We start from the raw sequence: 18,617 nt of genomic DNA on the forward strand, positions 1-18,617 counted from the left end.
GTTCTTTTCATATTTAAATAACTATCACAATTATTTATTTATATCTACATTCACTGTATGATTTAGTTGGCTAATTAATTTAACTATATATTATAATTTCGTTGATTTTCAATAAACTTTTAAAAATATAATGTCAGTTTTGATGAAAATCTATTTAAAATTAATGTGAAACAACTTTGTATTAATAATATTTGGTATTGATCCTCTTATTTCAGTGAACAAACTTAATTTAGAAACTTTTCGTGCACCTGCATGCATGTACAACATAAGCCATTTACGTGGAGTGAACGACCTTAATGCGTTTAAAGTTACCACGTATCAATTTCCGTGCTGGTAGTTCCTGTACATCGATATTCGAGAAAAAAAGTACATCTTTCACTTAACCACATTTTGCTAGTTCAAGTTTAATTACTTGATATAATTAAACAATAGCTCTTACGAATTATGTTTGGATGGGTGACTTTTAGTTTGTAAATGTGTATTGTTTGGAGTAAAATTGCCAATTTACTGTTAAAGTTTCAATGCTTACAATAATTAAGCATTGATCCTAAAGTATAGTGTTTGGATGAGTGACTAATGATATTTTCTAATTTAGTATTTACTGGAATAAGAAATCTTAAGATTCGCATATTTATAATTTGGTAGTTTAAGAGTAAAACATTACAATAATTAAGCAATGAGTCTAATGTATAGTATTTGGATGGGTGATTGATGACGTTCCAATTGAATATTTTCGGCAATAAGAAATTTTAAGATTTAATTAAATATAATCTTCCTAATCAATTATGCTACTAATAATAAAACAATGAGCTTAAAGGATAATGTTTGGATGGGAAACCGATGTAAAATGTCAATAAAGAAAGCTTAATAATTACATTTTACAAGTAAGAAGTAATCAATTATGATTCTACACTAATAATAAAATAATTTTTGATTCATATAATCAAAAATATTGTTATTCATATTCTTTTGTCGAATTTAGATAAATATCGTCAACAGGAAGGTATTTGGGAATAATTGCAGGAAACTTAAAATAGCAAAAAAACAACAATTGTTAGCGGATGGCTGAATTGTCGGTAAAGTGGAAACCGTTGTACAATTGTAACAAAACAAATAATTAAATAGAAATTCGATGATTCAATTTTTATTTAAATATTAACTAAAAGAAGTTCAATTTCTCAATTTCAATTAAAAAAAATATTGTTAATAAAATTGTCTGCATTTTATTATATAATTCGAGAAATAAATAAATATTCAATTGACTTTACATATAAAGTGACTATAATGAAAGAAGCAAATTAGAAAATCAAATGTATCCAATTAATTAGAACCGCGATCTCAACTACAGGTGTTAATTAAAGCTGATAAATGTATTGCTCTAAGCAAATATATTAAGCAGTCTATTTGCATTTGATTTGCTATTCGATGTGATAATTAAACCGGAGTTTCCTTTATTAATATATGGGTTTTAATGCTTACCACCAATGGAGAAATTACAAATTTGATTAGTGTTAACTACAGTTTAAGTATTATTGAAAAACTTCAATATTTGTATAACCAAAACATAACTGTAAGATAATAAGTGGTGATGTTTTTGTCTATATGCTTAATTTATTTAATTTTGAATACTTACAAATTATTACGTGTTACATTTAAGTAATATTGATATTTTTTAAAGACTTTAACCTGTAAATACTATGGACGGTCAACGTGATTTAAAAAAAAGAACAAAAAATATTTTTTTACGGCAAACGCAGATTAATTCCTATTAGTTAATGAATTTAACAAAACAGATTTTATTACTCAGAGCTGAATCTGAAATAGAACAAATTGGTATTAAGTAAACGTTGCTGTTTTCTTGTCACTCATGCTTGGACAAAAAAAATACATCTGTCTTTTGAATGTAGAAATCAGTTCATTTGATACTGAATGATATTTGTAATCAGAACTCTAAGATTTCGGATTTAGACGGGTCAATTTGACCTGAAATACACTCTACAATAAAATAAGCATCTCTCGCAGATCCTACTGAAAATATGAGATATGAATATCAATTAATTTACAATAGAATAAGATTGAAAACAAATATCAGATGGGTCACTCTGACCCATACATAGTATTTACGGGTTAAATATGATATGGAAATAGGTATAAGAAAAAAGTAAGGGAAAATTGATGTATTCTTCTCTTGTCTTGAAGAGTATCAATATGCAAAGTTTCCAATGTTTTCTTTCAAGAAAATTGGGGATATTCGATAACCCGACTGTTTATATTTAAATAACTCAGGCAAACTTTCCAATTCTATTGCAAAGGTCCTTCGAAATAACCTTAGTTTTACAAAAATAATCCCTGCCTACGTACCGATAGAATTTCACGTTCGACTCAAGATGTAAGCAATAACACATTCATTGAGTATGCAAATAATATTACAATAAACTCAAAATTAAACTCATTAAATTTAATAAAAATAAAATTACATGATACCACGATTAGTGCGGATAAGCCAATATGTCGGACTGTTCGAAACCGGACTAATCGAGAATTACATACTTAAGTCTCTTTGGTGTACTGTTTTTTTTAGAATTTGCTTTATAATTTGACCAATTAATAATTAGTTCATAATGCAATTTTCAAACTGTACTATATTGAATACGCACTATATAGTATTTATTGTTATTAATATAGCTTATTATATAAAAAAAAAACTAATATAGTAAAACATGTATTGATGAATGGAAAACGTGGATAACGAAGTTTCAGCAAATTTACACGTGACTGAACTGTAAAGCTCTAAAAACCGACAAAGGGTCGCATGTGAATGTAATTAATATAAAAAAAAGACCACTTCATGCAAACTACACTTCAGTTTCAGAACTGCCGGGGCGAAACGAAACATTAATTGCGCCCCAAAATGAAATACAAAACTGAATTTACGAAGTACGGAAAGGGTCGATGTTGGTTCGCACGCAAATTTTACGAGCATTTATTTCTCATGAAATTTCATTTCAATTTCGTTACAAAAATGAAATATAAAATCAAAAAATTATTTGTATTAATACAAAAGTTATTTGATAATGTAATAATGTAATTTATTATAAAGGAAATTTCGATTTTATAGTTTTACATTTTTATTAATAATTAGAAAAGTTTCCAGATTTATGCAATTTTTTAAAAATTAAAATATTTAATAAGAATACACATTTTCTTAGTTAAGTTAAAACAATATCGATAAATATTAGAACATTTTGGTTTATCATTAAATAATTTTTCTTTATCAAAAAAATGTAATTATATTAAAGCAAATCTACAAAAGAAAACATGAATATTAAAATTGTTAATACCTTTCATTCATTTGTAATTTTTGACAGATATTAATAGGTTTTAACAGAATGAAAGTACTTTAATAAATGTTTAAAGCTTTATAACAGACATTTAACAAACTTCTATTAGAAATGCTTCAACTTAATAAAATTTCAAATATATTTGAATAAAATCATTATTTAAGTATTAATTAAGAATTTAACAAACACATGACATAATTACACAATCAAACACTTAAAAATCGATTAGTCGATGATCAATAAGTAAGGAATCTAACATTTTATTTGTCGTTTTTATTGTACAATAAAATTTATTGCGGAAGATAGATTAAGCTTCCAGTCTAAATAAAATGTGGTTTTGTATATTACAGGCATAAACACATTTGAATTCTAATATAAATAAGAGATGATTAGATGTTCATACATGTAAATAAAATTAAACTTTTATTTCCATCGAAAGAAAAGTGTTCGATTCAATAATTAATAAGGTCAAATAAATTAATATGTTTTTTTTTACAAATTTTATTGAATGGAAATTATTTGTTTACATAACTTCTAATTACATAACGCATCGATTAATCAACGAACCGTCAATTTGACATTGACGTTGCAATTTTTCTCATTGATGTTTAATGCAGCCAGACGTGAATAATTTGAACTTGGGACATGTCCATCACGCTTTATGCAATAACTTCCTAATTATATAAGACAAACAATAATTATAAGTGTATTAGCGACATAATAAAATTAAAATATCTATAATCAAGATAAATCAAATGAATATCTCCAAATATCAATTAATTAAACTTTTTAATCATTAAAAAAATATATTTTATTAATTTATTTCCCACAGTAATTATGTTGTATTATTACGTTTTTTGTATTAACGAAAATAATTATTTCGGTCAATTTATTAAACAAATTGCAATTATTTACGTTTTATCAACATAAAAAAGAAACTAAACAAATATTGTATAATCACTTCTGACTTTCGTATAAACTTAATCGTTATAGTTTAATCGTTTAATTCAATAATTTTCAACAGTAATTATGTAAAGACAAAGTGCAATTAATTGTGTATTGCCAAGGTAAAATAAATAACAATAAAATCTTGCATAATCAGCAATTTTCGCTGTTGCAAAGAAACGTTTTGAACTGACTTGCGCAAATCCATGAAGTCTGTTTTTCTTGCATCAAGTGTATGGAATGTGTGTGTATGTTCCTTGGGAGAGAATAAAAAATGTGTATCTCAAGGATAGCAACAAAGGAAGAACCTGCATGCAAATATTAGTTGAGGTGTGATAGCAGAAGGCGCGTGCAGATTTTCCAAACGAAAAAACAACGGAGAGTCGAAACAACAAACGAATCTCAACACCGGTGCAGCAGCCTATTAATCTGGGTTAGGTTTCCATAGCGAAAATAACGTACGGTTTATGAAAGACCCGTGTAAACTATTTGGATAACTTATGTAATAATAGTAAAAGTTGTGTTCAGTTTATTATCGAGATTTTCAGCGCATATGTTTAGAGGATAATAAACGTAAATTGAATGCACGATTTACAAACGCAATTATTCATAAAATGAAAAAGATTGAGTATGAATGGAGATTACTATCGATTTTGTTCTTACAATCAAAACAAATACTATTATACGATTATTTTACTCATCTATGAGTAAAAACTCAGTGAAAAATGTTTGTATCTTAACGAAAATTTTTAAACAATCCCTTAATATTTTTATTAAGGTGTTAAATCTATATAATTATAAATTTTAAAATAAATCCTAATTATAAGATTAACAGATTGATGTCTGTCTAATGTTCAAAACTTATATTAATTCTGAAATTTCGTAACGTTAATGAAAAGTATTAACGGATATATATAAGCAAAAGTTGTAAAATATATCCTAATATTAGAATTGACAGATAATTATTATATTAGAATTGACAGATTGATGTTTGACAGATGTTCAAATCTTATAACATTTTTTAAAATTTTGATCCTTAATCAATAGTATTAAGGGATTATTATAATTATAAATTTTGAAATATATCCTAATATCAGAATTGACAGATTGACGTCTGACAAATGTTCAAATCTTGTAACATTTCTGAAACTTTGAAACTTAAAGAACATTAATAAGGGATTATTATAATTATAAGTTGTGATATATATCCTCACATCAGAACTGACAAATTGACGTTTGAGAGATGTTCAAATCTTGCAACATTTCTGAAACTTTGAACCTTAATGAATAGTATTAAGGGATTATAATAATTGTAAATTTTGAAATATATCCTAATATCAGAATTGACAGATTGACATCTGACAAATGTTCAAATCTTGTAACATTTCTGTAACTTTGAACCTTTATGAAACCATAATTAAGAGATTATTATAATTATAAGTTGTGATATATATCCTCACATCAGAATTGACAGGTTGACGTTTGACAGATGTTCAAATCTTGCAACATTTCTGAAACTTTGAACCTTAATGAAGCCATAATTAAGAGATTATAATAATCGTAAATTATGAAATATACCCTAATATTAGAATTGATAGATTGACATCTGACAGATGTTCAAATCTTGTAACACTTCTGAAATTTTGTACCTTAATGAACAGTAATAACGAATTATTATAATTGTGAATTGTGATATATTACCTCACCTCAGAATTGACAGATTGGCGTCTGACAAATGTTCAAATCTTATATAGCTTCTGAAATTTCGTACATTAATGAACAGTATTAAAGTCTTATTACAATCATAAATTGTGAAATATATCCTAATATCAAAATTGACAGATTAACGTCTGAAAGATGTTCAATTTGTAGAGTAAAGCGCACTATCATAATTGACATATTGACATCTGACAGATGTGCAAATTCTGTATGACTTCTTAAATTTTGTACTTTGATGAAAAGTATTAATGGATTATTACAATCCTAAATTGTTAAATATATCCTAGAAATGCAACACAAATTGTACACAAATATGTGCATCCACACTGTATGATACATTTCATACATACATTGTATGACATACATGTATTGTCGAGATGTTAAAATTTTATGTCACTTCTGAATTTTTGTACCTTTATTTATATGGATTGTAATAACAGAATTGACAGATTGACGTCTGACAGGTGGTCAAGTCTAATATCACATCTACAACTGGCTAAGATATTTTTTTTTATAAATAAGAAATATTGGAAAAATTTCTTCTATTGTTAAATCAATTTTGTTAACAAATATAATATTCGAATTTAAAGAGTAAATATTAGAAAATTTCATGGATATTTCATCGAGCAAATACGAAAATGAACGTACCTCAATCTGTTTGTATTCGCGGTTTTCGTATGGAAGCAATCTTTACATAACTTCTCAGTGTGTGCACGTTCTTTTATATCTTTTTTTTCTTCTCTCGTTCCTTTTTACACACTTACTAATAAAACCGTACTTTATTTTGGTTTTATTACTTTGAATGTGCGAGATATAAATCAATTCCTTATGTACGGCTGGCAACGATTTCACCGTTGGCATCGAACTTATTGTTTTTTTTTCGTTCATCCTATTTCTCTCAACTTCTCCACTTTAATATTCACACACAGAAACGTATTAAAATTCGGAATACTCTAAATAATATACACACAGAATGTGTACAGATTCAGTTTTATTATAGCAGTGGTAAAATGATTTATATATAATATTGTTATTTTAATATTGTGAATTATGAAAGAAATTTTAGCAATCTTGAAAAATGTACATATTTTTTCAGAAAGATTATTGTATTTTAATATATTTTTTTCTTTTAATATTAAGTTAATGTATTACATAATAAAAATGAAATTGTTATGTTACTACTTACTTCGTTTAATTTTTCTTCATATTTTTAATGTCAATTTGAAAAAAAAAATAACTCAATCAAGATTCAATTAATTGCTATCTAATGTCAAAAAATAAAACTGTTAATGTCAACTGTCAAATTACGTCAGTATAAAACTCTCAACGTCAAAACAAATAGTTTATATCATAATAATCTTCTAGGATTTATATTTAGTTTTCGAAATTATTTTTTTATACAAGAAAACATTACTAATTTAGACAATAAATTAATGATTATTGAAAATACAAAAGCTACCATTTTTTGTAAGTTTTAGTTATAATTATGTTCATAATTATTATATAAGTAATAATCTTTCTAAAATATCTTTTGAATTTTGAAATATTATTGGCTGAGAAAAAATATTTGAAAAGAAACCAATTTTACACCACAAACAAAATTTTAAAAAGAAACTTGTCAATATCGTTATGTGTACGTTTATTGAAATATGTTGTGAGCGTTGAGATTTAGTGTGGTTTCATTATAAATCGATGTATTTATAGCGATCGACAAGGATAAAAATGACACTCATAAGTCTTAAAAACTTAGAACCGAACGATCCATTTGATGTTTCTTTCATCTACACGTGCGTACGGTTTGTGCCAATTTGTTTAAAACGCATGATCAGACCGTGGAGGAGCCACAGCTCCAGACCTTTATATTTAGTCGAAGAAAAATCGACGAAATATTTTACGTTCTGCAAACCGTAACAACGACAACAAGCAAAACAGATTTACCAAAAAGTTTTAAAAGTTTGATGTCAACAATCAAAGAAACATCTTCTTCTTAGATACTTTATTTAAAAAAAATAAATATTTTTTAATTATGATAAATATGTAATATACTAATTATTAATGTAAATTACATAAATATCTTAAAAATATAGTATTAAGTATTTTTCAACTACAAATTTTTGTAACACTTTTGTAATTTATGGGACAAAAAAAATACGATAATATTAATTAAGTAAAATAATAATTAATGAAAGTTAATTAGATGGTTGCTATAGAAACATTTGACATGTAATTATTTTACAATCAGACTAAGATTGTAAACTATTGTATAAATATGTTCGTTAATGAAAGTCAATGTGAATGTAAGACGATGATGGACAAAAGCATTTTAGTGCAGAATAATAGAACCTTGAGCTAGAACATTTGTTGTTCATGAGAGACTCAATGAAATATAGATAACCCTCAGTTGTTTTCTGCTTCTGTTTTATTTGTTTTTGTTTTTTTTTTCTGAAGCGTCAGCAAAGTAAACTTGTAGTCGGAATGAAAACAACGGAAGGCAAACAAACGAACAAACATTAACTGGGAGCTCCATTATTATTCGTGCAGATCATAAATCCTGTGATGATGCATTATCGATTTGCCATCAGACGGACGACGAGTAGGACCATCGGCGTTTTATTCACAGACGTCGTTTACACGCCTCTAAATTTGAAATTACCGCCAACAAAAAAAAATCGTGATAAAGCCAACTTGATTTATTGGAATCATGTCATTTTTATTTAATTTCTGATTTATATATATTTTGATACAAATTTTTTGTAAAAATTAAATAATTTCTAACAAGAATTGATATTTCAAACTAGAAATTGGAAACTAGTTATTTTTGTTATTTGGAATTGATTAATGTTTTTAATGTGATTTGGGTGCGAAACTTTGGAAAAGTTAAATAATTTATGTTGTACAGTTGCGTTCACAATGCCAGTTGTTGCATAAGTTTGCAAGAAGTTCGTAACATTGACCTATTGATATATTCAACTCTAACCTCTTGAATTAAGTTTTAGATTAAACATAACACTACTCTCTTCACATGATTATAATCCATTATAATTTAACTTTAAATTAATAAAGTTAAATCATAATTTGTAGCAGCAAAAACACGAATTCATCCAATTTTAACCAAATTTAATATCTGGATATTTTCAATTAAAAATGCTGCACATTAACGAAAATACATAAAATTTTCTTTTAATAAACTAAAATATTTATTTAACAAGAAAATTGAATAAAATTAAGCTTTAATATGATTTTAGATGTATATTTCGTGTGCAAACATTTTGGAATACTGCTATGATTCTTGAGTTTAGAGCAGATTTATTTGTAGACCGCCTTTTGTGTGTAACAATTCGGAACTGGTCTTAAGGCAAGCAACAGTTGAGTAATTCATGCGAATCTGACAGGTTTATGGTCCAATACAGAATATTTATTGTTTCAATGTTATGATAAAAGTTCGTTAAAGATTTTAACATCTTTTTCATCTCCTTTGAAAATCAATATACAATTATTTTGTAATTAAATTAACAAATTGTGATGTTAATTAAGCATTTATAATTAACATCACAATTTGTAATTAAATATATTATATTAATAATTAATTTAATTAGAATATGATTAATATATTGAGTTAATTTATAATTATAACAGTAAATTAAAATATGATTACGTTTTATATTTGTAAACAAAAATATGTAATAATTTACGTTTCTTCCACATAAAATTCTAAATCTGAATTTAAATAAATTTATAACAAAATTCTAAAACTAAAAGTCCATTGAAATCAGGTGTTCCGCAAAGTAATGTACTGGGTCCTATTTTTTTAATTTTGTATTGTATAATTAAAAAAGTATATGTGATTTACCAATAAATTTTTATATTAAAAAAAAAACGTTGAAATGAGAATTTGCTTAAGAAGTTAATATAGGAATATGTAAAATATGTAAATAAGAAGTTTAATATAAGAAAATGTAAATTCTGAAAATGAATTTCCCGAAAAGATTGTGCTGCATGAAGGAAGGAGGTAGAAAGTGGACAAAACATTTCCTTAGCAATGAGCATGAAAATAAGAAAATGAAAATATTCGAGGAACAGTATAAACAGTAAATATTATTAGGTACAGTAGAGAGTAAATGCTATCTGCGTCCTAAATTATTGTATAACAATAAATCTCTTATTGCCTTGTTCTGACTTTCACTTAGGTACATGCCTTCAGAATATATATGCTAATCAAAGGTATTTTAATCAATTGAAATGCATAGTTTAAATGCATAAGCATTAATAAAAATAAGTTTAGAGTAATTTGATCATTGGATCAGAATTTAAAGAAAGTTAAACAATGTATATTGATGATGCTGCTTGAAAAGATAATTAGATTTGCTATAGGGTAAAAAAAAGTAATTTCATAGTTTATTATTATAGTTTATTATGTGTTGATGCTTGGAATGATGACGAGATTCACTGAAGAAAATAGATTACTTTGGTCTAATTAAGTTTAAAAGCATATGAAAGTTACTAAATGTGTATTGATGAAATTACTTGAAAAAGTTTTTAGATTTGATGTAACGTTATTCAATAGAAGGCTTGGAGAAACACATGAAAATTTGATCAATTTATGTATCTGATTAACAAAGCAGAGGTGGTTTCAAATATTATAAGAGTTAAGCAATGTATGTTAATGACACTTCTTGGAAAGGTGATTATATTTGCTACAGTAACAAGTCTTGTTATTACATATATTCTTAACAGATTAACGATCTCAATGTTAGTAGATGATTAAGTAGAAAATATACATAAAATTGTAAATTTTGATTGAGTGTATTGTAAAACTGGAAACATTAACTTTTCAATTATGTCTGCTTGCGATGAGAAGGATAATGAAGATGTAAATCTGTCTGGCAATGTAACGCCCTTAAAGTTTAATTAGCAAACTTATTTATTGAATCCGCAGCAGTCGGCTGCTAATAGTCTTATCTCCCGGTCGCCGCTAATTAACCCGTATTTATTGCCAACTGAAATAGTTTATTCTCGTACGCTGTTGCTGTTGTCCTTGTTGTGCAATACAGAATTCAGAATCCGTGGACCATGTAATCCCAACCGGAGCCTCCTCCTCCCTCGGTTACCAAAGCAACTGACCATGAGACAGCTGCACAAGTATATATTCACATATGCCGGTATAACGGGTTACTTACCCTTCGCAAATTACATATATATACAATAAAACGAAGCAACACATGCACAGCAAGTCTGTCTCTAAATTTAAATTAACTGTTTTTTATTTTGTAAACTACAGGACAATTCTTTATTAGAAACAATGACAGTTGTAGCTAATTTAAAACAACGACGTTTATTTTAATTGTAACGTAATATACACAGCTTGCTAGATAAGTTGTATAAAAAAAAAACATAATTAGAGACTTAAAAAAAATAATTTGGTGACCATTATTGTATCCATAATCTCAAGTATAAAACTCTCTCTTCCTTATGTGCGTATTATACTCGAGTATTTCCAATATTGAATTAACGTAACATCTCGCAACGTAACAATTACTACTCATTATATCACAAAATAAATGCGTATTGTATTCAATAGTGAACTGCCATAATATCTCGAGTATCATAAGCACAATTCGTATTTTAATTAGCTCACAATAAGGAAGCCCCATCTTAATTATGTGCGTATTATACATGAGTATAAAGTTCATTTCCAATATTGAATTAACCTAACATCTCGTCTATAATACGCACAATTAGTACTTATTATATCACAAAAAAAAGTGCGTATAGTAATTCCGTACAAAAATAATAATGTTTTCAATACTGAATTATCATAATATTTCGAGTAAAATACGCACAATTCGTACTTTAATGAACTCACAATAAAGAATTCCCATCTTCCTTATGTGCGTATTATACACGAGTATAAAGTTCATTTCCAATATTGAATTAACGTATCATCTCGTCTATAATACGCACAATTACAATTACTACTCATTATATCACAAAAAAGGTGCGTTTTGTAATTTCGTACAAAAATAATAATAATTTCATTATTGAACTATCATAATATCTCGAGTATAATACGTATAATTCGTATTTTAATGAACTCACAAAAAAGAAGTCCCATCTTCCTCATGAGCGTGTTATACACAAGTATAAAGTTCATTTCCAATATTATAACGTATCATATCGTCTATAATACGCACAATTACTACTCATTATTTCACAAAAAAGGTGCGTTTTGTAATTTCGTACAAAAATAATAATAATTTCATCATAATATCTCGAGTATAATACGTATAATTCGTACTTATTTTGTTTAGTACACGAAAGGATGCGTATTATACTCGAGTGCAAAACAATATTAATTTATCATAATTCGTATATACTTATAGAAAGCAATAAACAAATGAGCGTACAAACATACCATCTGCTGTGATAGTGATTAAGAGTGATATTTGTCAAAATACAAGTGATTTTGTCAAATATCACTTATTATTCACTTATATTCATTAAAAGGTTATAATAATTAGCAAATCTTGAAGAATTAATTTTGACACGAGTGCAAATTGTATGCAATTCTGTAAAGATATAGATGCAAATTATATACAAAATATACGAAATTAAACTTTGTAAATTAATTGTATTAAAAATTATTGCTAAATCAAGCGTACGTATTATATACGAGTTTTCCTTATTGATGAATGCGCATCAAATTCAATCACATTTTACAGTATTATTGTGATAATTGAATAAATTACAACATTGATATTTGCATAATTGAGGACAAAATTGGGGCAAAGATGTGAAATTTGGCACGGAGAATATGCTAGAGATTTTGAACAGAAGAACGAGTGAATCGAATTTGAGGCCTTTCACTCTCGTTGATTACGCGCTGACGGACGCACGTCGTCGTTGATTGTGTTTTCTCTGTTCCGTGAACTGAAAATGTAGTTCGAAAAGGAGAGAAACTCTGCTGAAGATGAGACTGCATAATTTGTGAAACGCTGATTGAAATGCTTTCCGTACGGAACGAGAAAAGAAAATAATCCACTAATCCTACAAACTTTATAAAACTGTAACTAGAATAGAATACAGAATGCAGCTTAAATAAATCACAAAAATATCACATCAATAATTTAAGTTATATATAAATTTAATAATTTGCAATTAAATTTATTACGGTTTTATTAATAGATATTATAATAATTAAATTAAGAGAATTTTCTGATTGATTTTTATGAATGTTGACAAAATAAATTTAACAATTTTCAATGTTAATCTAAATTTGAAATAATTTAATAAACGTAATAAACCCTAAATTTAAGTTAATAAAGTTATATATAAAAATAGAATCAAAATTACTTGAAAAGTAATTAGTTATTAAAGAAATATGGGACTTCAGTATAATTCAGTTGATCATTGGTGACTTGTGTCTATTAATCTATGTATCGTGTATAAAATTATTACAAAAAGGTTTACCTCAATATTTACAAAAAAAAAATATGATTATAATGATAAGAATAAACGCGTAACAAGTTTGTAAGAATCTAAAGAAAATGGAATTATAAATTAAGCTGTGATTTTTTACATATTCAAGTATTATTAGAATGACAATTTATGAGAAAAACCACACGAATTATACAAATATAATCACAAGTGTTTACTAAATAAAAAATAAATTTCCCATGTTATTCTAACGTTGAAATTAATTAATCAAATTGATAATTACTACACGCAAACAAAAATTCTAATTTATGAAATTGCATATGAAGAGTTTGTTAATAGTTAAGTTTTGCGTAACAAGTTAAGGTTCTAAAGTTTCGTAAATAATTATAGTTTAACTTTGATACAATTAAATTTGTAATTAGTTACTTTATTAGTATCTACAAACATATATGTGTTTCGAATATATTCACATAATACATTACTGAAATACCTCGCATAGTTCGGTTTTAATAAATCTGGACTGACTATAGCCCGGATTAAATATTAATTTGTGCAAAATACAAACAAATTCCAACAAAAATGTTCTTCAAAATTGATTTTCTTTTAATATCCTCGATTATTTCGGTTATAAACAGTCCGGAATATTGGCGAAACCCGCAATATACGAGGTAATTAACCGGAAGAAAAAAATATTCTAAAAATTGTTACACAAAATTCTATCAATTGATTTTCTTTCAAAGCCTCGATTAGTTCAGTTCCAAATAGTCCGAGATATTGGCTGAACCCGCACTATACGAGGTAATTAACAGAATAATAATAAATGCGATGTATTATTGTACTCAATTGAAAACTGTGCTATAACTATTTAAGTTATACAAGAAATATGTGTTATGAATAAGTGTTTGTATTTTGGTAAAATTAAGTTTGGTGATCGTGAAACACTTGTTTAGTCTACGTACAAGTCTCTGTTTCGGGCATGGAATGTTTACAAATATTAACTCGTAAAATATCAAATACCCGTAGTTGTATCATATTACCAGTAGATGAAGAACAAGAAAAGGGCACGAGAGAACGAAACAAGACTTATTCTAATTGGATTCGAAGGAAACCCGCACAACAAAACAATGCCACATTGTTTGTCCGGCTGCAAACTACTGTTACAATGAACTTCAATTGCGACGCATCCGTCATTCCTCATTACGAGACTTATCACGATGCGTTACATTACAAACGCATACGGTACACGGAAGATGAAAGAAGCACTTGCATTGTGTTTCCATATACGCAGTTAATTATCGTCATCAGAATCATCATCAAAGCATTATTATTTTTTTTAGTTTACCTGCGGCAAATTGAAGCCGCAATTTTCCCCCAGTCATCAGAATCAAAGAGAGAAGCATATTTTTTGTTTGTTTACATTCAGCAAATTGAAACCGCAATTTTTACCCCAACTGGTCTACAATGTAGAGTCTACAATGTGGACTGCATATCGAACCGAAAGCTATTACATCGAAGCGACGTCCATCAATCATTGATAAAAAAAAAACGTTTTTCCCGAAATTAATTCCCTTCCATTGTTAATAGCCTTGGGCAAATATCGACGATTAATCCCGAAGCATCAGATGCACACACTTACTTTATCGATTGAACTAATTGCTTCGGTTGGTTCGATTCAAACCGAAAGCCTGCAGACGCAAACAAAGCGAGAGATTCGTTCGGTGCAGGATGTTATTGCCACTTAAAAAAATGTAAATTTACATTACATAATCTTGATTCTTCTCTCAGGTGCAATTTGCATAATTTCGTGTAACTGTATTCAACGAAATATTACGAATCTCAGTTTTTAAATGAATATATATATATATACATAAATAAATTGCTTGCTATTGGAATGTTTCGATTCGGAGATGAGGCATTGTCTTAAAGAGGAATAGTAATGATATGTACATGAGCACACGCGTTCATTGAGAGCGTCCGGTCAAGGCACGAAGAAGTGAAGCGAGAGTGAGAGAGTAAGGAGATGAAAAAAAGGAGGCAATAAAACAGGATCGGGCTGCATCTTAGTGTTTTCCAATGCAGTTTCAAGGTCTCCCAGAAGACTATAATGCAACTCGAAATGAAGCTAGTGAATGCCTAGAGGTTGCAATTCATTCTTTCAAAGGTATTGGTGTTTTTGGAAATCGAAATTATGTGCATGGATGTATGTTTATTTGAATGTAATGATGATGGGTTTAGGTATAACAAACTTACTCGAAATCAAAACTGTGTGTGTTTTTTTTGTATGTCTTTCCACTGGAATAGTGCATGGATGTTTAGAAAGGAAGTGGTGATTCGATGGCAATGGCCCTGCCCACGGCTGGCAGCGTACTGCATGCGATTATGTATTCAAAACCAATAAACTCACTTTTAAAATAAAACATTTGTAGGCGGATCAATTAAGGGATACGAAAATAAACAGAACGCGCGCTTTCCTTCGAATGTATGAACAATATGTGGATGTATAACGGATTTATTTAAAAAAAAAAACTCAACTAAAATATAATATAAAGTGTATAATGGACTATTATTACAACAGAATAGTCGTTACCTCAGTCGAAGATATTTGGGCACATTGATCGAACTATCGAAATCACCATTAAATTGCACGAATCACAGTTATTTCTTATCATTTCTACTACTATATAGAAACAATTAGTTGTTTTTTTTTTAAAGAAACAAAATGCGAAAATTTAGAACTTCTCAATGTCTGTTTCTGTTGGAAAATTGTATTCGGACGACGGTCGTTTCTATTTATAGGACTGTTGTTATTTTCGAATCTTTTTAAAGAAAAAAATAATGAAAATATTGCTCGGTGCCGGACGAGAAACTATGTTTGTATGTATACAAGGAGGATGTCGGAGGACGCGAAGACTGCGACGACGACGACGTCGAAGGAGGCGGTTGCTGCGGCGGCGGCGGCGACGCACGTTCTCTGGTTTCGAACGGACAGTCTATCCCTGAACAGAGTTGTTGTTAGACTCGGGCCCGATTTGAATCCTACCTTTTCAAACAGGTTATTGTGGCGCGCATATGGCGCATATTCATCGCGCGAGACATCTCTTATTCACTGCCCACACTCATCATCGCTCATCTTACATCATCCGACGACGTAACGCATCAATCAGCGTTGGTAATGCAGTTGAAGCTAATTCGCACTGCAGCTTATGCAAACATAACCACTGAATCATAATGTATTATTATGATAGTAAAATAATAAGTTTTCATTTGCATTGTTATTAAATTAAACATATTTCTTTCCTAATTGAGTTTTTTTATATTTTCTGTTTAAATTCAATTTCAACCAATATATTTTCTTAATAGTTGATACTTTTGTTCTTAACTGATAATTTGCATAACTTCAGCGGAAGAAAAGTGGTGATCTAAGAAAATTAGTAACGTTTCTTTTATGAAATTGTTTAACAGATTTTTCTTGGATATTGTAGTTTATCTTTCTATTATAACTATCAAACTAACTATTGAATAGAACCTTGTACATTAGCAAAGTTAACTGTAACATTTACTAATATAAAAGTACTGTTCTTTTTTTATTATAATAATTGTTAATAAGTAATTTGATTTTTGAAATTATTAAAGTAATTAAAATGGTATAAAATTAAAGAAAAAAAGAATTACCATTTGAATAACACAAAGAGTATGATAGAAGAGCTTAGTCGTCGAAAAAAATGAGGTCAAGAAGGGAACGAGACTGAAAGGTTTAAAAAACGTATGATGTCATTAGAAGTGGCACTTAATGAAAATGAAAGCACGTATAGAAAAAATTGGAGCTTTGAGAAAATGCAAAAGAAAATGACTGTATGAGCACATTAAATACTATAATTTCTTTTCTATGTATGTATTTTTTTTTTCAAAGGTAAGGCGTTAATATTAGAAGCTTAATTAACAATTAGTTAATTCTCAGCAGATTAATTTGATTATCAATATAAATTTACTATATGAACAAATAGAAGATAATTTAATAATTTATATGTATGTTTTCTTTGTAAACAGTTGCAAAATCAAGTCTCATTTGTATGTATTTTTCTCTTCAGGCTATTTTCCTTGTTATTATTTCTTCCATTACATTTTTTCTTCATCCCTTCGAATACTTTTGATATTATCACTAAGAAGTTTTTGGGTCTGTATGATTTGAGGTTTTCCTGGTTTGGATATTAATAGAATATGTGCAACTGTCCACTATATTATTGAATATTTGAGTAATCAATAAAACTCGCAGATCTTTCAATAGTTTACCTCTTATTAAATCATAGTCCTGCCTCTTCTTTAACTTTATTTGTCTACTTATATATGATGTAATTTCCTTTGAGCATATTGATTAGATTGATATGGATATTTGAAGTAGAGTATATAAATAAACTTCAACTTCCTTGTCTTCTTCCGCTGAGACTTCCGCTGTAAGTGGTTTAAAACATGTAAATATATGAAATCTAGTCTGATATTGTATGTTAGTTGAGAGCTCCCAAACAGTGCGAGGGCCCCAAATACAATTAATATGTCCTCAAAGAGGGCCGAGGGTCACAAACTGTGTTAGTGAATAATTTTAAGTGTGGGCCCCAAGTAATGTTAGTCGAGAGCCCTCAATCGCATTTTGGACCCCAAATAGTATTAGTCGACGATCTTCAAAGAGTGTTAGTCCGAAGTCGTTAAACAATGTCAGTCGACGTTCGCAAATACTCTTAGACGAAGTTAACGGTTCTCCTCTATCAAAATCGTTCGTTTGTCCGAAAGTTTCAAGCACGTAAACCCATTGCGAACTAATAGGATGGTCGACCCAATTGAATTTTCTCGACTAATAACACAAAGAAACGAGTTGACAATCTGCAAATCATAATCGTTGCGAAAATGAAGTCGCCGCGTTCGTATGTAATATTCTTTTCCGGACATAACTTGAAAGTGTAGGGCAATTTTCGTTGTTATCATTACTTCCATTACATTTTCTTTTTCCCCCTTTCAGAGCGAAGCCATTCGTTATCTCGCTTAATACATATTGCTGCGCCCTTTCCTACACGCCCTCATGTCACAAATCGTTTATTTTCGATTATGAAAAATTCAGCGTCGTATTTATACAAGGGGAATTAAGTGGATGAAGACGTTAGGGGGCGAAAAATATCTATTAATCAA

At 28.4% G+C, this 18,617-nt stretch overlaps 1 protein-coding gene across 1 annotated transcript in view; it reads right to left on the reverse strand.

The window, feature by feature from the left end:
* LOC108560868 (carboxyl-terminal PDZ ligand of neuronal nitric oxide synthase protein-like) overlaps positions 1-16,456 on the reverse strand; it is a gene marked incomplete at its 3' end in the record, with an annotated part of 29,308 nt that extends 12,852 nt beyond the window's left edge. Inside the window, 1 exon segment of the mRNA XM_017918575.1 lies at positions 16,027-16,456.
* Positions 16,457-18,617: the final 2,161 nt, after the last annotated feature.

This window comes from Nicrophorus vespilloides, unplaced genomic scaffold (genome assembly GCF_001412225.1).
Source record: "Nicrophorus vespilloides isolate i.1.1-1 unplaced genomic scaffold, Nicve_v1.0, whole genome shotgun sequence".
Lineage (NCBI taxonomy): Eukaryota > Metazoa > Arthropoda > Insecta > Coleoptera > Silphidae > Nicrophorus > Nicrophorus vespilloides.